Below are 22,895 nucleotides of genomic sequence, written 5' to 3' on the forward strand. Positions count from 1 at the left end.
TGTATTACCAATGAGGAAATTGGAACTGGAAGAGATGAAGGAAATGCTTTCAAATTTGTATGGCTCCTTTGGTAGAGTCAGGATCTGAACCCAGTGTGGCCCAACTCCTAAGCCTGTTTTTCTTAATACACACAACTGGAGTTCCCAGGTGACACAGTTCATCTGACTCTCGGCCAGAAGGGTGTAGGCTGTGGACATGCATGTGGAGGGTTTTGATTCTCCAGGGAACCCTCAATCCAGGGTGGCTGACACTTTGTCAGTGTGCCTGTCCTGGGGTTGTTCCGGTAAGGATGGTGCTTTTGGAGCCCAGGACATTTATGGGAGAACCAAGGATTTAGGTGAGAACAAAAGAGGAGCTCACATGGAAGAATTGGATTTGTCTACATTATATAAAGACTCCTATTCATGCTTCGTGAGTCACCTTAAATGCCATTTTTCTCAGTGAGGGTTCCCTAATCCCAGGCTTGGTTGATCATTGTATTATATACTTTCATAGTGCCCAAACGGCTTATACTTATCCCAATTATAATTAGGTAATTGTTTGATGTCTGTCTTCCCTGCAGACTGCAAATCCCATAGGCCTCTGTGCTTCCTTTTCTCTAAGCCCACCTCCACCCATCCATTTATTTGGTTTCCAGATGTGAATGCATCTGTCCAAAGAGACAGGACACCTCCAGGGGATGGGCTGGGCCTACAGGCAGTGCTGCAGGTGGCCAGGGTTCTAGGTCCAACGCCAGGCTGCAGGAGAAGGCAGGAGGGCTGGGGCATCCATAGAGAGCACACCACTGTGAGGGAGAGTAGAAAGGACGTGGAAGGAAACCAGACGTGGACTTCATCTATTTCAAGATTTTAGCTAGAAATTCATATGTAGAAAGGAAGCATTGTGCAACCTCTTTACCATCAGGACAGACAGACGCACACAGAGAAGGGACTGGACCTTTCTTTTATTACTACCATGAAGTTACATAAGATTTTCTGGACTGGTTTGAACATTTAACTGTCATTTATCATTTATTTCCTATTGGCAAGAATGTTAAGAGAACCCCCCCAAATAACCATTATGTATGAACTTTTGGCAAAATATAATCATTCCTTGGCATTGAGGTGATTTTGTCGGTGGTGGTGGTGATTTTGGCTCTTCAAAAGCCAAGCACAGTGCCTAGAACCCAGCATGTGCTCAATAAGTAAGTGTTCAACAGAGGAAGGAAATCGATCATTGACTGTACTTGATTTCTAGGCAGAACATAAACAGAAAGAAATGAGTTTATTTTAACAAAGTGCAGATCACTAAGGATGTTTCTATAAATGGGATTCCCTTCAACCAATATTGGCTGAAGAAGAAGGAAAAGTGCTTTTAGGAACTGTGAGGCTGTCAGGAGCACAGAGGAGGTGCAGGAACCTTTCTGTCCAAGGCCAGGGAGGGGGTCCTACTGTTTCTCTGCTTCTTCATCATTGTCAGGTGTTTATTCAGCGCGTTCTCACAGTGTATGATCAGTATCCCAAGGTGTTCAGAAAGAGGTAGAACAGTTTCTGTAAGAAGGAAACACCACAATCACACTGACCTTTTAAAGTCAGAATATGATCACATTAATCTGCTGCTTAATGACATCCCACTTGGGCCCTCTGCTCTGCCCTGGAGCTACCCACTGCCTTCTCCCTCACTCTGCTCCTCCTGCCATGGTCCTGCTGCACCCTGGTCCAATGCCACCCAGGGTCACCCCCACCTTCAGCCCAGGGCTTGCTACTCTGGCTTCCTGGTGGGCCCGTGTGGAGATGGGGCCCCCAGATCCTATCCCAGGGGTCCCAAAAGCCTTTAAGAGAGACACCAACAGCAAGAAGAGGCATCTATCTGGGAGTTGGAGCCCACCAGGGTGATAATGAAAAGCTTCATGTCCTCCTCATGTCCAGAAGGCAGAAGCCCAGATTTCTGGGGAAAAAAAAAAAAAAAATTGGACCAAGAATAGCTGCCCATTGCAGAGTTTGCTAAATTTTAAAGCATCAGCAGAGCTAGCCCTGGGTGAGAACAACTAAGTGTTGAAAGTAGCTGGTATGTCACCCTGAAGACCTCTCTTGAACTGGGGCCTTGAGGATTGGAGCCAATTTTCTACAAAGATTTTTAGAGTTCAACTGAGATGTCTTTCTGCCCAGATCGTCCTGCAGAAATCACACCCCCATTTTCAGGGACACTGCCACATAGCTGCAGGGTTATCAACACTATGACCCCGAGATGTGTGGCTTTGACTTCACAGGTGCTATAGAGGGTGTTTTGAAAACGTCACAGCAAAGTGTTCTCCTGCAGCCTGTGCCCACAGTCCCATGGGAGTGGACCCTCACCCTGAGCAGTGGAAGGAAACAGCAACAGTGAGAGAAACAATCTCTTTGCATTCTTTGATACGGTCTCCCAAGGTTTTGGCAGTGGTGATGGTGACAAGGATGGTGGGCTGTACGCCACTTCATCGACCAGGGCATTAATGTTGGTCACCGCCAATCCTGTGCCAAGAACGTGGGCTTGTATGGTGAGCGTGTGGGAGCCTTCACTGTGGTCTGCAGAGATGCTGATGCCAGAAGGGTGGAGTCACAGTTGAAGATTTTGATCATCCCATGTATTCCAACCCTCTAATCAATGGTGCATGGATTGACTACTCCTGACCTGTAAAAACAGTGGTTGCAGGAAGTAAAAGATGTGGCCGACTGTGTCATGAGCATGTGACTAATGTGACATTAGCTAATGTTAATTAGCTGAGCTCCAGCCTCAAGAAAGTGGGCTCCTCCCCTAACTGGCAGCACGTCACTGACCAGATGGCATGTTTTGTTTCACAAGACAAGAGCTCAGAACCAAGGAGTTCTCCATCTACATGACAAGGGCTAGCCGCATCTCTGTGGCAGGGGTCACCCCGGGCAAGGGGGCCACCCTGTCCATGCCATTGACCAGGCCACCCAGTTATTTCCCTGGTGGGAGGGAACAGACACAACCTTCCTGTCTTTGGCCTCCGCCGTTGTGAGCTTCACAAGGAGAAGGAAGGAGGGTGGTGAGCAGGTCATTTCTTTGAACCCAGTACTTAGACTCAAACGCTGAATGTGTTTCACAGAAAAGAACGTGTAGGGAAATAGGGTGGAGGCAGGTGTCTTATATTTTGTGGCTCAAAAACCAAAGTCCTGCTCATCCTTTAGCTCCAGCTGTTCCAAAAGAGTTTACACGTACAAGAGAGACACAGCCTCCCCACCCAAAGCCATCGATCACACCTTTGCAACATTCTAGCAGCTTTCACGGCAGCACCCGATGGTGCTGGGGACATCTCTGTAGATCCAGCAGGAGAGGAGCACCTACCAGAGGCCTTGTGGGCAGGGCTCGTCGTCACATTTGCAGTCAGGCTCGTGTTTGTCCTCCCGTGGTCCCGCAAGCTTATCCACAGGCCTCGTTTCAGAAATCCTGTTTCATGATAACCAGCAGGTTTTCATGCCACTGCAGTGAAGAAAAGATAAGATGCCATTTCCTGTCTTATTTTTAAAAAAAGAAGACGGTTCTTCTTTGGAGTACTTTGAGGAATTTTAATGTTCTTCTCTTTTCCCTTATCATTGCTGTTTTTTTCCTTAGGCGCAGAGAGATCTGTGACTAGCCTGGATTTTCATCCTGTTCTACCGCTTGGTTGACCATCAACCCCATCCTGTAGGGTTTACTTATTTGAAGAATGAAGAACACGATTTACAGCTCCTCCCCTCGCCTTTCTCATCAGAGAGTTAGCAGAGGGAAGGCAACTCCACTTTTGGTGCAGCATCCTCTTCAGTGAGTGTTTGTCTCCTGCCGAGATGTCGCCTGTGCCCAGTTGGACCTCTTCCTTCATCCAGTGTGGCTGCGCCGTCCCTCATCTCACCTCAAGCAGGCGATGCAGGCCACAACCAGGAGGGTGGATATCCGGGCTTTGGTTTTAACCTTTGTCTGCTGCCAGCTGGGTGCAGGCTTCACCCTTTGGAAAGATAATAGCCATCTACTCCAATCATGTAGACTTTTTTGCAGCCTGATTTCTCTGTTAAAATAAAGTTACTGGGGATGCCTGGATGGTCTCTGCCTTTGGCTCAGGGTGTGATCCCGGGATTGTAAGATCGAGTCCCACATGGGGCTCCCCACAGGGAACCTGTTTCTCCCTCTGCCTATGTCTCTGCCTCTCTCTGTGTGTCTCTTGAATAAATAAAATCTTGGGAAAAAAAAGAAAAATAATAAAGTTACTGTAGGGGTGGCTCGGTGGCTCAGCCCTGTCTTGGGCTCAGGTCATGATCCTGGGGTCCTGGATCTAGCCCCACATTAGGGCTCCTGCTGCTCCCTTCACCCACCCCGTTCATGCTCTCTCTCTCTCTCTCTCTCTCTCTCTCTCATTTTCTCTCATAAATAAATAAATAAATAAAGTAAGTAAGTAAGTTACTATAGACCTGGGGGAAAAAAGCATCTTGCTTCCCAGAGGATAGAGAGAACCATCTTCCAGCCTATGTGCTCTACCTAAGTCACCAGGCTTTTCTCAAGGCTCTGTCTGCCCAGATCTCTGCCTTTCAACCTTACCAGTCTTTGCATCAAAGGATGGAATGCTTGATTCTCCTGTCCTGTCCACACATTTCTGTCTTCCTGAGGTGACCTCACTGTCCCTTTTACCTAGCTAATGCCCACTCAGCCTTCCGAGGTCAGATCAAACTTCATTTATTCAGAAAACATTCTTGAATCCCCTGGAATGGGTCCAGTTGCCCTGCCATCTTTTCATGCAAGCTTGATGCTCCTTTAAAACTACTGATCCAAAGAGTAATTAAGTAAATGGACAATTGTAGGTTTAACATTCGTCTCTCCTCTAGAACTCAGACTTGAGGAAAACAAGCATGTCTCTCTTATCCTTCTGAATTCCCAGGTCCTAAAATATGTATTGTATGTTTTTGTTGAGGGAATGAATGAATGAATGTCAAGGACAGTTATGCCCTTATACTCTCCTACTCAGGTTTCTGTTGTGGGCTTTGCATACTCCATCCATCCTATAAAAGTCCAAGGTGTTCAGGGTTCTGTTCCCGAACCTTTATTTTTCTCTTTTTACTTTGCCTTCCAGGGAGATCCCAAAGCAGCAGGTGCCATGTTTATGTTCATGATTCTGCCAAGACCTCTCTGTAGAATCCTCCACCCTCAGAACAACCGCCTCCCAGACATCCTCACATTGACCTCGTACAGGCATCCGCATTTCAATTTTGATGCAAGCCCCTTTGTAAAAAGCCTTCCCTGGTTACTGTCATAATTTCACATCTTACTCCCTCCCTCACCTTTCTCAACAACCAGCAACTCCTGAATGCAGGCCTCTCTTCTTGATGGCTGGGCCTTTGCACAACTGGATGCAAACATATGAGAAAGAGTTTAGGGAAAGATGGAATGGGGGCTTTTCATGGGGGAGTCACACGAGGTAATTATTCCCGGAAGCTTTATTTCACTTATTCTGTTACTGTATTATATTTCCACCAGTGACTCAGATGACAAAACAGCGTGAAATATTCATGAAGTTTGCGGAAGATAAACTCGCAAGCTTTTGATTCAAGAGAAATTTAGCACTTTGGAAAGGTAGCAGAAGCAGAATACAATTAAATCAGAGGAAAAGCAGAGGACTGCAAAAAGGGGAGAAATTTAAGATGGAAAAAGGAACATTTGCTGTAAGTGAACATGGCTATCAAACATCAAGAACAAGAGAATGGAATCCTAGTAGACAGTGGATTTAAATTAGCTCTCTAGTACCACACTTTCAAAGCTAATTTGCTTCTAATTGTAGAGACTCTATAAGGTGTATAAGGAGGAGAAACCAATTGGTAGAGTGGAAAGATTGCTGGTCCAAGAGTCTAAAGACAGACACTCAAGTCATGGCTCTTCCATATGATAAAATTTCAGTAGAATTGGAAGTCATTAGACTTGGCTGAAAGCTGAGAGGTCATTCAATCCAGACTTGTCACCAAAAGGCAAGGAAATGGAGCCCACGTATGTGGGGGGCCCCCAAAGCCACACCACAGGAAGTGGCAGAGAGAGTGCTCTGACCCCGTTGTCCCCCCAACCTGGCTACTTCACTGGCTTCTTGCTCAAAAACAGGAGATGCTATTTCTCCACAAGCCTTTAAATATGCAATGTCAGTGGAAATATAGTTAAAAGGAGCAGTCACTGGCTGCCCTCATTTATGAAGCAATGCTGATCAAATTAAAAATAGCAATTATCATCAAAATAAACCATTTGACTTCCTCCACTTCTCCAGAGCAGTTGGAGAGACTAGAAAAGACCTGAAACAGAGCCAGGAAACCGAGGCGCGGATGGTGGTGTACCAAGCTCTGAGGAATAGTTAGGGACACTTATTTTCTCCAACGACTCTTTATTAAGCATTTAAGCATGTATTAAGGCACTCAGGCAGGTGCTCACGCAGGGATTCAGAAAAGACACACCTCAAACTGAACACCAATAAAAAATAAATTTATAAAAAGAAAAAAAAAGACACACCTCAATGGAGCCTCCCAGCAAGCAAGAGGAGGCAGCCAGGACATTCACTAAGGTGACTTACCTGTGGCAGAAATAGGTTCCAGGTCCATTGGGTCCCCAAGGAAGGAAGGGCAACATCTCCTTTGGGAGAGCCACGCACAGCAGTCATGTTAGATCAGAACTATGTGGAGATGCTCTTTAAGAGCGACCACCCTGAATGGTGCTCAAAATGGGGAGAGAGAATGAGCTTACCTTGCTGTAGCATCAAAAGAGGTAAAGTGTCTTTACATTGAAAGTTACTCCAAAAATTATTTGCTGTAGATGCTGTTGAATCTTTTTGCTTTAATTTTTTTTAAAGATTTTATTTATTTATTCATGAGAGTCACACAGAGATGCAGAGACATAAGCAGAGGGAGAAGTAGGCTCCCTATGGGGAGCCCAATGCAAGACTCGATCCCAGGACCCCAGGATCACTCCCTGAGCTGAAGACCGACCCCCAACCACTGAGCCACCCAGGCGTCCCTGAATCTTTTTTCTTAAAAAAAAAAAAAAAAGGTTATGATTTGACTGAGATGGCTTAACTATGTTAACTAAGGTTTTCAAGACTCATTCAACTCATAAAATGCTATTTTTACAAAAACACAATTACTTTAAAAATTGACTCGAAGCGTGAGCACTTAAGCACTCTAAGAGCAGACAATTAGTGCTTGTAAAACAGTGAATCATACTCCTCCACGGAGTCTCCCAAAGACTGTTCTTTATAGTTACCTCCGGAAACTCTGATACGTAAACTTGGAACTTGCAAGCCTTCACAAATGGGAGCAGAACTATTTTTAGAGCAAAAACATAACCAGCAGAGGGCAGTAACAATTACGTACCATCATTTTATTCTGAATGTAGCAAAACTATGAAGTTTGGCCCCTGGCATTAGCCATTAGTCCAGTGTGTGTTTGTTATATTTATATTTAGTATGTAGGGACTTTTATCAGCACTCTTTATTCGATTACCTCCAACAAAAGCAAAAACAATAAGGTTGTTAAAATGCTCGTTTGAAAAAGCACACGATCACAATGGAAACAACCACAGAAACAATAGATAACTTGCAAGAAAATCACATGCACAGAAGACATTAACTCAACATCGCATAGAACAATTTAGTATCCCGAAGAATGTGTTGAAAGAGCTACTCTAATCAGTCAGGAACATTTAGCAAAAGATTGGGAAGAAAAATTACCAAAGTGAAAAAAATGGGAGTGGGGAGAGCTTGGCAGGTTTAAGAAGAACGCTGGTAGGCCACCCAGCATTTCAACATTGTGAAAGTAGCAAGCCACTATGGCTTGGTGACAAGTCATGGTGACAAGCCATAGATGCCCAGGCCTCTTTGGATCTGCACACTATGGTGTTGTGTCCAATGCACATGGAGCAGCTGCAAATTTCTGCAAGAAGACTCAGTCCTGCACAGGGGTACAAGGCTTAGTGAGGGAACGAGGACTGGACTCCGCTCCCTTTTGCCACCTCTCCTGGGTGACCAACCTGCATAAACAAATTGTTTGCTGGGAAACTCCAGAGCATGTGCCAGTCGTCCTGGGGAAGGGATGTCTGCGCAGCAGATTTCCCTTATGTTTGGAATTGATCTAATTTGGAAATAGGTGTCGAGTTATAGGTGTCAGAAGTTGTACTACCGAAGGCTTCAGTAGTATAGGCCACCCGTAAATATGCCACTTTGGTGTATGAATTCTTTGGAGCGGGTACCTGGGTGGCTCAGTGGATGAGCATCTGCCTTTGGCTCAGGTCGTGATCCTGGGGTCCTGGGATTGAATACTGCATTAGGTTCCCTGCAGGGAGGCTGCTTCTCCCTCTGCCTCTGTCTCTGCCTCTCTCTCTGTGTCTCTCGTGAATAAATAAATAAAATCTTTTTTTTAAAAAAAGGATTATTTGGAGCTGAAGGCACTGAAAACCAGCAGGGCCAAGAAAGATACCCTGACCTCCTCTTTGCTTCCTGAAAGCAAGATAAAAACTCCCCTATGAGAGTTGTCCTCTCTGTATCAGGAGGAAAGAAACATTCTTATCGCCAGGGATGAGGAATGAGGCCGAAGAGGATTCTGTACACACAGATTGTGTTAAACAATTCTTTTCTTCCTTTAGCTTCTCCATGTCACTTAGTTACTTTTTCATAATTGCCTGTTCACTCTTTGTTCACTTGGCATAAAAGAATTTATATTTTGACACTTTTTTTGAGTCTTTGTGTTTTGGGGGTTTTTGTTTGTTTTTTGTGGAGACTTCCATGTCCATGGAAAAAGAAACGCTTCTGCTTTTCTCCTGTTCATCAGTCTTATGTCTATTTAATTGTTGGGCCCAGCCAGAGACCCCAAAAAGTTAGAGGTTATGTTGTGCTTCCTTTATATTAGTAAGGAGGAAAAGAGGCTGATTTTAAAGGTCTTAAAAGAATAATTTGTTCAGCTACATGCTGAGAACACATTGGAGGACCACAGCCATAAATTTCTTTTAGCCATTAGAACCTACAGAAGGAAAAAAAATGGTTTTCAGGGTGTGGTTGGTTTTATGCAAATATGGCCCCCAACATTCTCACCTTTGACACTTGCCCTTGCTTGCTTGCAAGCCAGTGGAGTCCTGGAACCTATTTCCTCTCCCCTTGAATCCAGACTGGCCTTGCAACTTATTTTATTTAACTTCTGTCCTTGTCAGAATGCAAAAGAAATGACATCCTGGGACTTCTGAGCCCAGCATTACAAGGTTGGCAGCTTCAGCTCTCTCTCCAGGGAGCCAGCTGCTGGGTAAAAAGTCCAACTACACTGAGATCGATGAGCTGTAGAGCAGCCCAAGCTAGGAGCGTGGAAAGAGCATGGGGAGGAGAACCAAGACACACCTGGCTGGGGCCCCAGCCCATCAGCCCACTGAACCCAGACACGCAAGCAAACCCAGGGACAGCCAGGAAAACCACCAGACCCTGCATTTTGTTTTAAGCCTGGAAGTTTTGGGGTCATTCATTTCACAAAGCCCAGCTAGATCATAAAGGCAGAGGAGCTTCTATAATAACAGGTGTGAGAATACAACAAAAACAGATGCCCCCATGGGATTTCATGGAAAGTAAAGTGAGGGATTGGTCAGCAAAAAATCCAAGTATGAGGTAACAAAGGTAACAAGAAAAAATTGCTAGTAGAATTTCTGAAAATGGAATGGGCTATGCCTTGTCCCTGGAGGGCCAAGACAGATGACCACGGATACAGGCTGTTGGAAGGGATTCCCATAAGGTGTAGGACACTAGCATAGATCAGTGGTTTTCAAACTGCTTCAGTGATGGTACGCTAATATACAAAATTAATAAAATACTATGTTACTAGTAAATTATTTTTAAGTTTAAAGCATAACTTCACTTATTAAAAGGGCCATCCATGAGATCAATAAATGCATTCAAATTAAAACAAAGCGTAGGGCACTTGGGTGGCTCAGCCGGTTAAGCATCTGCCTTTAGCTCAGGTCATGATCCCAGAGTCCTGGAATCGGGCCCCACACCAGGCTCCCCCCTGCTCAGTGGGGGAGTCTGCTTCTCCCTCTCTCTCTGCCTGCAGCTCCCCCTCTTATACACTCTGTCTGTGTCAAATAAATAAATGAAATCCTTTAAAAAAATAGACTGAATGGCAGCTATATTTATTTCCTCACTATCCATTTCATTTCTATATTTTGTTTTGAATGTACCACATCTGAAAAATTCTAATTAACCTAGAAGTACGCTGAGAGGAACTCAAGTTCAGGAATTTTTGCCCCAAAGTGAAGGAAAACATCCAGGACATGGTAGGTGTTCAATGAATACTTCCTTAATGTGTGAAGAAGGAGTGAATAATGATTTTGTTCAACCTCAGCTGATGATACTTATTCCAAACAGCAAATGACCATTGGATGGGGGTACCTATTTCATGGAGGGATGGCACTGGTGTTCCTAAATGGAGGCTACAGATTCCATACACTGTGCTTGGTTTCAGCCTTTGACTGGAACAAGTATGGATGCAGAATGGCTCGGGGGGGGGGCACTGTAGCTGACTTGATATTTTTAGCCACAGCTATTTTTACTGAGGCTGTTCTATCTGCAGATGTAGCATCTTGTGATGAAAATGGCTCCACTTAATAACGTTTTTCTCCCCTTCCCCTGCCACTTGCCAAGACCAAGGTGGCTGAAGCAGACACGGGCAAAGGGAAGAAGGAAATGCAAGAGACAGCACCTGCAAGCACAATGACCTCGAGGACATTGGTAAGAGGAGGTCCTTCTGGGCAAAGTCAAAGGTTCAGTTGTCTTGGAGGAGATTTTCTGGAATCTCTTGCTTTGTCAATCTTTCTGCTCTCCCTTGGTCCTCCATAGCAGTGTATACATTCTCTCTCTTAAATGCCACTTGTCACTCTGCATGGCAACTAGGAGTTTCTGTCTGCGTTGTCACATGTGCCCTGAGCTCCTCAAGGGAGGGAACTCTGTTGTGGACAACCCCCGTCCCTAGCTTGGTGGGTATAAAAGAAATGCTTGCCCAAAGTATTCCCAACAGTACTCTTTTTCTTGCTCTCGATCCATGGTTTTCAAAAGGAATCCTATTTTGGATCGCACCTTAATATCAAAGGGTTTTGAGCCACCTGCGTGGCTCAGTGGTTGAGCATCTGCCTTTGGCTCAAGGTGTGATCCTGGGGTCCTGGGATCGAGTCCTGAATCAGGCTTCCTGCAGGGAGCCTGCTTCTCCCTTTGCCTGTGTCTCTGACTCTCTCTATCTCTATGTCTATCATGAATAAATAAATAAATCTTAAAAAAAAAAAAAAACTCTGAAGGGGTAGCCAGGGTGGCTCAGCAGTTTAGCGCTGCCTTCAGCCCAGGGCCTAATCCTGGAGACCCAGGATCAAGTACCACATCAGGGTCCCTGCAGGGAGCCTGCTTCTCCCTCTGCCTGTGTCTCTGCGTTTCTCTATCTGTATCTTTCATGAATAAATAAATCTTTTTTTTTTAAATATCAAAGCATTTTAAACTCAAATGTGGCAGCAGAGCTCTTAAAAGTTGCATAAATATTTACCTGTGATTCGTTAAGTGTTTTTTTCTTTTGAAGGTTTTTCCTTTTCCTTGCTGATGTTTGGTCTCTGGAAACATGTAAAGGCATGTACAATTTTTGTTTGATTGATGTAGCTTTTACAAATTAAATATTCATACAAAACTAGGACCTCTCTCTTTAGATTATAAGCATGAGATCTTTGCACACCCCACTGGGGTTCCTCTCTGAAGGCTCCTCACTGCCCCAACCAAGGCTGCAGGTGCCACCATGGTCCCTGTCCTCTGGCAACTTCCACGGACAGGTTCAGTCACATCCTTCCTTCTTCCTCTTCCCTCCAGAGGATCACATCCCCCTAATTTAGCTGCCCAACTCTGTCAATACTCTTGTAAGATACTCTTTTCTCTAATTGTTCTATCTTGTTCTATGCCACCCTGGCAGACAAGAAATTCTCTACTGCCACCTCTTTCCCTGCTGTCTTTCTAAGGTAAGGGAAAAAAAAAACCAACAACAACCTTAACTCATAGGTGAAGAGTGAAAGAAAAACACCTGTGGTAAGAAAAGGCATGTATTTTCTCCAGCAATTATATGATGATAAATAGTGCCACCAATCTTTAAAATCCAGAAATGTCTTCGGAATCAGATTAGTCTTTATCCACCTCCTCAGCCTCATGACAGGAAAGCAACTCCTCTTCAGCTGCCAACAGAGTTCACACTTTAAAAACAAAATCACTCAATAGTTTCTTTCATTTTCATTTTTAAAAAAATTCCTGACAATCCGGTGGTATTTTTCTTCCCAGTTTTGTTTGTCAATATCTAGCACTTTACATAGTAGATAAAGGGACCACCGGTCTCAAAGACCAGCCTGCAAATTCTTAAAACATTGCTTCCATAGACAACTGGGTGCTGAGGTCCAGAAAACCAATTGAAAGCACACTCTTGGAACACGATGTTTGCGATGTGGGCAACAGTCCACAGTTATTAGTCTGTATTCAGAAAAATTGGTTGTGTTGCTAATTCCTAACTTCTTGTGTGGCCATTTCTTATGGGTAATTTACTCTCTCTGGTTTAGCCTCCTTACTTTATGGGATAGGTTTTTTTTTGTAGAATTTTAAAACAATTTTTTCTACATTCAGCAGTCTTTTCCCTCAGTTACATACACATGTACAATAATCACATCAAAAGAGTCAGGAATCTGGACTATTGAACTGTATTAGACATCTATTTCTTTCTGTCACACATTATTCAGAAAAAAGAAGTCACAGACATAAAGCAAATTCCTTTCTATTCTACTCTAGACTGGATTTTTGGTATTCAATATTTCAAAGTACTGTGCTTATTTACATTACTTTATGCTTAATTTTATGTAATTCTATAATTTTTATTATTTAATATGTACATTTGTAGACATAATCATGTAGGTACTTGACTATATATCTTGTTTTTATTTGTAATTTTCCCTTCCATGTTATAAATAGGAGAGCTAATAAAATTACAGATGAAAAAATACATTTATGAAAGTGTATGCCACTCTGTTGAGAGAGGTTGGAGAGGAAGGTCCCACAAAGCAAAGCTAGATTGTTGGTCCTACAAAGTCTGAGGTGGGTGCCTCTAGCCCAAATTCTAAGGTGCCCTGCTGGAAGGCAAGTACTAGAAGTGTTGTCCTGGAAGGGAAGCTGAGATGAAAGCTGGGAAAGCAGATCTAAGCCACACTGCCCATGAAGAAGACCAGGAGAAAATCAGAAACTGAGGTTTTGAGTTGGAAAGGAGAGCATGAACAGGGCTTTAGGGAGGCAGGAATGCAGTTCCTAGAATTAGAGTGCCAGTGCCTGCATCCTGGGGCCATTTAAAGGGGCCAGAGAACTTGAATTTTTCCCAAGAACTCAAACTTGGTTTTATATTATAAAATTGACCAATGTAAGTAAATATATCAGAAATCTAAATAAGAAAAAAACATGATCATCTCAACAGATGCAAAAAAGCATTAACAAATCCACATCCATTCCTGATTAAAGCTTCCAGCAAACTCACAGTAGAAGGGTACTTGGTCAACCAGATACAGTGTATCTATGAGAAACCTACATCTAACCTCACACTTAATGGTAAAGGACAAAGCAGGAATGTATGTTTGAACCACCTGTATTCAACACTATGCAGGATGTTCTAGCCAGTGCAATAAGAAAAAAAAGAGAAATAAAAGGCATTCAAATTCGGATTTGAAAGGAAGAAGTGAAACTGTCAATTCACTAATGACACAATGGTGTTGAAAATCCTAGGAAATCCACCAAAATTGTGTTTAGAAATAAATGTGTGCATTTGATAAGGTTGTAGGATACAAGGTCAATACACAGAATTCAGTTACATCACCATATACTAGGAACAAACAATTGGAGATTGAAACATTTTAAAAATACCTTTGACAATAGTAACAAAAATATGAAATACCTTCTGGTTCATCTTTGAAAAGATGTGTAAGATCAGTTAATTTAAAATGTCAAAATATTGCTGAAAGTAAACATGTAAATAAATGGATATATACCACGTTCATGGATCAGAAGACTCAATAGTCTTGTCTATTAGGATAGTAGTGGATGTATAGTAATAGTACAAGATGTCAATTCCCAAAATTGCAGTCCCAGTGTACTTTTTTGATACAAATGTATAAGCTGATTATATGCTTTATAAGGAAATACAAAATGTCTGGAATAATTTTTTAAAACTTTGTAATGGAACAAAGTTGGGTGACTTACACTATTTGACTTCAAGACATACTCTAAGGCTAGAGCAATCCAAACAGTGCAGTGCACAACAATAAACAAACAGATCGGAATAGAACAGAATCTAGAAATAGACTCACACACATATGGTCATTTGTTTCTTCAAATTTTCAAGTTGAAAGGGCAATTTAGTGGAGAAAGGGTAGTCTCTTCAACCAACGGTGCTAGAAAAGTATATACCCATATGAAAGAAAAATTATCCTTGATTTGTATCTCACTATACATAAGCATTAACTCAAAATTGATGATAGATCTAAATGTGTTGTAATAGAAAATGAAGACTATAAAACTTCTGGAAGGAAAAACATGGGAGAAAATACTTGTGACCATGGGTTAGGCAAAGGTTTTTTAGATACACAACCAATAAATGAAAAATTGTATATCATCAAAGATGATTTCTACTCTCAAAGAAACCTAAGATAATGAAAAGATAAGCCGTAGCATCCAGATTAAGTAAAGAATCTCAAAAACACAAGTGTAAGAAAAATAATCCGATTTAAAATTGAGCAAAAGATTTGGATGGAACAAAGAAGATATACGAATGGCAGGTGAACATGTGAAATGATACTCCATATAATCAGTCATCAGGAAAATGCAAAATAAAGCTACAATGAGTATGTGCACACATTTACCAGAATGTCCAAAATTTAAAAGTCAGAGAGTTGAGGATGTAGAAGAAATGGAACTCTCATTCACTGCTGCTGGGAAGGTAAATGATACAGTCAATTTCGAAACACATTTTGACAATTTCTTAGGAAGATGAAAATACACTTACCGTATGATCTAGCCATTCTATTTCTTGTTTAGCTAAAGAAATGAAAGCATCTGTCCATACAAAGATTTGGACACAAATGCATATTTCGGTTTTTATACATAATAGACAAAAACTGGGAACAAACCAAGTATTTATCACCAGATGAATTTGATTAGTAAATTAAAGTGTATCCATATAATAGAGTAGTACTCTGCACACAACTGAAACAAACTATTGATACATGCAACAACATGGCTAATTCCCGAAATGGTTACTCAGAGTAAAAGAAGACGGACACACATACACATAAAGCGCTTAATGTATGAGTCCATTTACATAAAATGCTAAAGATCGCAAATTAATCTATAAAGACAGGAAGCAGATCAGCGATTGCCTGGCATGTGGGCTGAAGCTGGAAGGAAGGGGCGGGAGAGCACGTGGAGGTGATGAATACGTTCATTGTCTTGATTGTGATGATAGCTTCATGAGTGTACACATGTGTCAAAATTTATGAAATTCTATAATTTAAACATATTCAAGTTTTGTGTATCAATAAAAAAAGTTTCTTTCACGTGGAAAGATTTCCAAAATATGCTTTCATGTGGAAAAATTGGAAAGTTTATGGGAGCATTTATAGCACACCACATCAGTACAGGCTTGTTTGTATGTTGAGATCAATTAATCCATCAATTGATTGATAGATAGTACGGCCATTGAATGAAATTTCTGGAGAATTCATAAGACACTGCCAGTAGTAGTCCCTTCTGAGTAAAGAGAAATGAGGGGGTTTTTTTTGGAGGGGTGTGGTACGGGGGACAAAGATTTCTTCATTTTGCACTGTTCTATACCACTTGAGGGTTTTATATGGTTTGTATATTACTTTTATTTAAAAAAGTCTTTTTCATCAGAAAACAGGTCTGGGAAGAACTGGGCAAACAAGACGTATTTCAAGAGTACCCTCTGCCCAAGGTAAATGGAAGAGTGCTCAGCTTTCAATATCTATAGAATTATCTATAAAGCCTGATAATCCTGCACCAACTGGAAACCAAATTTTTGTGTTGCCAAATTGTAAGAAATTGTCAACATTTGTAAAAAGCTGCTGTGCTGCAGCATCTGTATCACAGTTGAGACCGCGATTTGTCCCCTAATATTTGTTCTACCCATTTTGGAACAGCAATGGAATTTTAATAGTTCTGAATAATCAAATAACTGCCTTGCCCAGCTTCTCTCTCCCTCCCTGCCAGCCTGTCTCTCTCCTCTGCCTAGCTTCCCATCCACCCTCTCTCTTCCTCCCCCATAGACACCTCATAGTAGTCAGATGTCGCACACGATAGCTGCAGGCTACCAGGACAAATGTCCCACGAGGAGCTGGCTGAAGTTTCATGTCCATTTCTACCCACCTGGGAGGTCACATAGCATCACTTTTGCCACTTTCTAAATGCCTGGCCAGGTTCAAGGGGACGGAACGTATCTACACCAATTCTTGATGGAATGTGGCTTTTACCACCTGGTCCATGAGGGGAGGCCAGGACCTGCAGAGCAACAAGATGGGGGGCTCTGGGCCATTGGGAACCATCACACTAGCCTTTACCACCAACTGGGACTCTTACTTTTGTCTTGTTTAAGAAAATATTATTTTGAATTTTCCATCACTCACAGCCAACCCTAACCTGTGGTGCTTAGCAAGGTCAGCAGGACGAGCCATGAAAACCTTAAAAAGAACAGGTATTAAGAGCAATCCTATAAGAATGCAGGAAAAATGACATTCCACTCGTCTACCGCTCTTGGAAATTGAGTTGTTTTTAGGGCTTTGTAGGGGGACATCTTAAGTTCTACTTCAAGGCAGTCCAGGGGTCACCCTTAACCAGAGTACATTTGCAGGATTCGAATTGAATTGTGCGTGCAGGTGTGTGGGGGTGGTGCACGTACCTTGAGGGAGGTGAGGCGGGGTGCCTAGTACGCATGCTCCTCTGGCTTGTCTCATTAGATTCTTTAACAAAAACTCACAAATTCTCAGATTAGACTACTTTCCACTGAAGCTGAAAATCACCTCTTCACCCAAAGCCGTGTTTAACATCCATAAATGAGGTCTGGGGCAGATTCCAAGGGCTGCTTCATGTTAAGGAATTATTCAAACAAGCGAATTATATGGTAAGCGGCTCTATTCAACACACACATGAGTAACACAGTGCCACCCACTCCTACCAGGACTGCATTTTGCTACATAAAATAGTCCTGCAAAAAAAAATTAAAATAAAATAAAATAAAATAAAATAAAATAAAATAAAATAGTCCTGCAGGCACCTTTTTTCAGAAAAACTTTGCAAAGCACCTGTGAAATTATTTTGTGAGTCGTCTGTCCCATGACCATTTCTCAATCAGGGGTTCCCTGTGTCTTGTATCCTTTTGTGCGACTTTTTTTTTTTTTAAGTCAAGGATCCTAGGAGACTTAATTCTGATGCATTTTAATGCCATTCTTCATTGTTAGTCGTTCTCAGAAAATTATAAATATTTCATGTTGGCTATTGCCAAATGTTGCACATCATGGTTCTACATGAATAATCTTTTGCTGATAATTGCTAGCGAGGCTTATGTTCTTCTGACTTGCTAGAGTTCATGGAGATTTATTGACTTAGAACTAATTAAATTGTTGCCTGCTGCTTTTGAAATTCTGCCACAGGAACATGCCTGTCATTAGCGCAGCCTTGGTGCAGAAGCCTGATTTGGATGGAGACGCAGCCGTTAGTTTCCTAAGTGCTCGCTGGGGATGGGGGTGGGGAAATGGGATGGCTTCACAGACATTAAGGTTCTACAGCACAAGAACATAACCATGGGCATTGTTTTGCTGTTCCTCATTTGGGCATTTATTTTTGGTTTCCTGAGGTTTGGGAACTGTATGTTTAAACTTGCTACATTTCCCTTCCAAAATTTCTCTACGGATAGGATTTCTATGTGCTGGTCATCTTGATTTCTTTTGATGTATGACTTTTAGGAAAAATTTTAAAACCAGTATATTTTGCTGCAAGATTGAGAATCTGTGAATTATTTGGGATAATTTTACCAAAAACAAAATACCTAGGCTTTTCGATTTAGGGTATGACTGAAGAAGCTTTAGGAGTAGAACTAACCATCCTTCGTGGTCACAGTAAACCTATGATGTCCTTGGGGCGCCTGTTGGTCAAATATCTGACTCTTGGTTTCTTGGTTTCGACTCCGGTCATGATCTCAGGGTGGTGAGATTGAGCCCTTTGTTGGGCTCTGGGCTCTGCAGAGTCTGCTTAACATTCTCTCTCCCGTTCCTCTTCCTCCCTCCATCCCCTGCTCCTACATGGGCACTCCCTCTCTCTCTCTCTCTCTAAAATAAATTAATTTTTTTAAAAAGCATATCATGTCCTTTCACTTTAAGTTTTTCAGATTAGAACTGATAGAGAAGCCAAACTATGGTCTGAGTACAACTGCCTTCTGCTACCACCTAGTTGTGTGGCCTCTTTGTCACTGCTATGTCATTTAAACTCCTCTGCCTCAGTTTCCATCTCCAGGAAATGGTGAGAGTAAACATACTAACCCGAAGAGTTGGCATGAAGATTAAGAGACCCCCTATTTGGGCAGCCCGGTTGGCTCAGCAGTTTAGTGGTGCCTTCAGCCCAGGGCGTGATCCCGGGGATCCGGGATCGAGTCCCACATCAGGCTCCCTGCGTGGAGCCTACTTCTCCCTCTGCCTGTGTCTCTGCCTCTCTCCCTCTGTGTCTGTCATGAATAAATAAATAAATAAAATCTTTTAAAAAAAGAGAGACCCCCTATTCACAGCCTGTGAGATGATCAGGAAATGTGGTTGGTATTGTTTATGTTTACTTTCATCATCATAATTATAGTAATAAAACTCACATACATGCTGAGGTTTGGGTTTTATGCAGTTTTCCCATCTGCCATTTCGTTTGACCTCAACCAGACATAATTTAGTTTTGTGTTATTTTTGTGATTTTGGTTTAGAAATGAGGAAACTGAGATTCAAAAGGTTAAGAATTGTTTTGAGACCTGAACCATGACTTCGTGCTAAAACTCACATCGAGCTCTGCTGACTCCAATCTTTCCCAATCGTTTTACAACATCACTGTGTTTTCCCATAGTATCGCTGAATTTAGAACTGGACGACATGCCAGAAAACAGTTATTCTGAGTCCTTAATTGTAGAGATGGGGATAACAAGGCCCCCCCAGGAGTAAAGATTTGCCCAAGATCACAGGCTTTGGAGAAGACCCAGATTTCTTGCTTATCATCTAAAAGCCTTTTGCCCCAACCATCATCAGATAACAGAAATTCCAGGAAAGCATGAAGGATATGGTGATAACATTCCCACATAAAGAATAAGATTTCCTTTCAGTAACTTGAGAATTTTAATATCATGACTTTTCTACAAGCTAGCTGCTACCAAAAAAGGCAAATAACATCCTTCTCATTGGTGAATTATTGTCACACCCACAGGAGCCCTTCAACTTCCACTTTGTAAGCACTTTGGTTTTGTCTTCTGGTAACTTCTCCCTTTATCATAGGAAACGAAGGATCCCATGGTAGCTGCCCTGCCTCATTGTGATTATGCTCATGTTTAGCACTTTCATGGGCTGGGATGTGTGGCTTCAATCCGGGTCAGTCTTCACATGCAGCTTCTGGAAGCAAAGAGGAATAAGGATGTATTGTAGCACACGTCATCTTGTAGCGTCAGTAGGATAAGGGCACGCAGTTTGGTGGTGGCAACTTTCTTATGCACTCCACAACAAAGGAGAGGTATCACATTTTGTGTGAAGTCAGCTCTCCAAGCTTGGCCCTGGGTTATGGGAGATGGAGGAAATGATTTAAATATAGGAAATATGTCTACTGTCATGCCCAAATTGAATTGCTCACTGGAATGGAAAAATTTCTGGAAAAGGCTTTCTCTCCCAAGTCCTTATCAGATCGCTCCCTCCTCTGACGCAGAACTACAATTCTGAAACCCTGCTCTTGCCTTTCAAATGTGACCCATCTTTTCCCCCTCAGAACCTTCACACATGCTCTCTTTTCACCTGTAACCCTCCTTCCATGCTGGGTTGCTCTTCATGCTCATTAAAAATATGTTCCTCTGCCACTGTATCTAAAATAGTTCCCCAGCCCTGTTCTTCTCTATATCCTACTTGATCTTTTATGGTGCTGGTCACAATTTTAAATTATTTGTTTGTTGTTGCAATAAATATTCTCTCTCTCCAGCTAGACTTTAAGATCCATGAATCTAGGTGACATTGAACTTGTAAGTGCAGTTCCTAGAAGATGCTTAGTAAACACACGCTGCATGAATATATTTGGTTTGGCCAATTAGATCGATAACTGAGATCATTACTAAGGGTCAAACTGAAGTACAACATTTAGGGAAAGCAAATGTAAGATGATATTAAGGTGTGACAAGCACATAAAAACTGGTGGTTTTAAATCAGAAAATGTGCTGATTAGCATTTGTCCTAGTAGGTATAATTCCAGCGTAGCCTAATTACTTCTGTAATACCAGAAGTAGCCTAACCTCTGAAATAAAATAAAAGTGGAATAAAGCTACTCCGTGGGCTGTGATTTCTCTGTGTCCCGCCAATTCTCCTGGGGTTTGGGCAAAGGAGCCCAGTGTTTGATCACCTCTGGATCACCTTCCATTTTTGCTGAATTATTTAGCTTTGGGGATCTATACTATATGTACTTTCTTTGCCCTTATCCTCAGCTGCCACAAACACACAATGCACTGCTCACCTCTGATGTCAAGTTCCTGCTGAATCCTTTCGGTAGCAGTGCAGCTTTTTCCTGCCAAGTTCCGTCTTAGATAGTTTACCATAAATTCAAAGCTACTTTGGAAGGTATTTTCTTCTCAGGGAAAACAGTTCTATCCCTAAGAGAAATTCTGATGCTGTTAAAAATAATCTTTTGTCTCACCTTGCTGCATTAAAATTCATCTGAGTGGCAAAATCCAAATGAAACTCAGATAAGCAGATTAAGAAACTTATTGTAAGGATCGTGTGGTCTCTAATGGAACTCAAGGAAGAACTGAATAGCCAGGACTTGGGACGGTGTCTCATGGTAAAAACAAGTCATTTCTGAGTATCATAGACAATTCCCACAGAAGAGGAAATCCACGTGAGCTGGCCAGGGAACCCCCAGAAATGTCCATGATGTGAGCTGCTGAGTGCACAAGATCTGTGGCCATTTCAGGTGGGTCACTGAGTACACATAACACCTTTACTTATATAACTGTTTTTCAGATTTTTAAAAAACACAATCATTGCTTCACTTGGGAAAAAAATGGGGGAAAAAAACCCCTTATCATTCAAGTGAGATACGGATGAGAGAAGAAATAATTCATTTTAAACTAATGATGCCAGAAATTATGTTGCCCTTGAAGTGATGATCTTAAAGGCCTAATATTTACTTGGTGTTGCCTTTCCTAGCACTTTCTGTGCACCTGCTACATGCCCCTGTGAGATATGTAATAAATAATCAACTCCTACAAAATATGAGCTGCAGTGTAGGAAGGCTCAGGACAGGGACTCCAGCTCGGCTCTCCTCCTTGTTCTCCCCTCTGGCCCATAGAAGGCGCCCCTTTAGATAAGGACTAGGGATCCTCTGGTGTACAGGTGGCCTTTCTGTCTGTCTTTCTGTTTTTATCCATCTATCTACCAATCTTTTTAAATAGGCTTTAAGTCCCTTTATTTTTCTTGTATGAAATTATGTGGTGGCCGCGGCTGCAGCCTGGGGCCTCTGCTCGGAGACTGTGGTGTGGTCTTCACAAGATTCACAAGATGTTCAGTGAGTCCCTGAGAAGGACACCTGGTGAACACTCTCTTTTTCTAGAGATTAGGGCAGAGGTAACTGTAGGTCTTGGAAGTGGCATCCTAAGTGGCCTTGGCAAAGCGGCCCACAGTGGCGGCACAGCTGAGGCGTACCAGTCTTCCACACCAGATGCCCTTGGCTTCCAGGGCTCGGGGCCCAGGTGCCGTCAGTGCCCCAGGCACGAGCCACAGCACCCGGCCACCCTGCACGGGACCCGCCACCCTGCACGCAACCGGCCATAGGACGGGAGATAAATCTACAGGATCCAAGGGCTGGGTCAATCAGTAAAGCTCCTGAATGTCATTCTGGGGAAGACCAAAAGGATGCTAGAGGGGGTCGTTGATCAAATGTAAGCCCTCCCAATCCCTAAAACAGTAAGAGAATTATAGGCTTTTGTTGGTTCATTGGGTTACTGGAGACCTCTTATCCCATTCTGGCACAGATACTAAGACCTTTATATGCCTTGGTTAAGAAGGGAAACCAAGGGGGTTGGGTGCTAAACAGCAAGAGGCTTTCTTAATGGCAAAATTGGTAGTAAAACAAGTACAGGCCCTGGGGGGTATTAATGCCAGATGTGAGTTATGAATGTAAGTTCATACCCAGAGGGTTTGGCCAGGGCTTGTGGCAAGGACAAAATGGGAAATCAATTATAATTATTTGCATAAGTTCAATAAGAAACTGTTCTCCTTTTAAGATGACACCATTAGAAATATTGGTTATATTACCAAGGCTTTGATTGAAATGCTATATATGAGAGAGAGATGCTTAGACTCCGTTATAACAAGATAGGTTTATGGAACTCAGGTTGACTTTATGCAGCCAATGAAGCCCCTTGGAAAAAAATTGCCCTGGTACCTTGCTTACCGGGTTCCTGGGAGCTTTACCAGGTAAGTAAGGGAGATCACTTTTGCAGGCTCAGGAACTTTGGGAGATTTGGGGGGGGCCTCGAGAAAAGAGGAAGCAATCAAACCTGTAGATATTACTGGAAAGTCTGATGATGAGTATTTGACTTGG

General features: G+C 42.5%; 1 pseudogene; it reads left to right on the plus strand.

The window, feature by feature from the left end:
• Positions 1–1,677: 1,677 nt before the first annotated feature.
• Positions 1,678–22,123, plus strand: LOC112916296 (aspartate aminotransferase, mitochondrial-like; annotated as a pseudogene).
• The last annotated feature ends 772 nt before the right edge of the window (positions 22,124–22,895 follow it).

The sequence above is a fragment of the Vulpes vulpes genome, chromosome 7 (genome assembly GCF_048418805.1).
Source record: "Vulpes vulpes isolate BD-2025 chromosome 7, VulVul3, whole genome shotgun sequence".
In the NCBI taxonomy this organism is placed as follows: Eukaryota; Metazoa; Chordata; class Mammalia; order Carnivora; family Canidae; genus Vulpes; species Vulpes vulpes.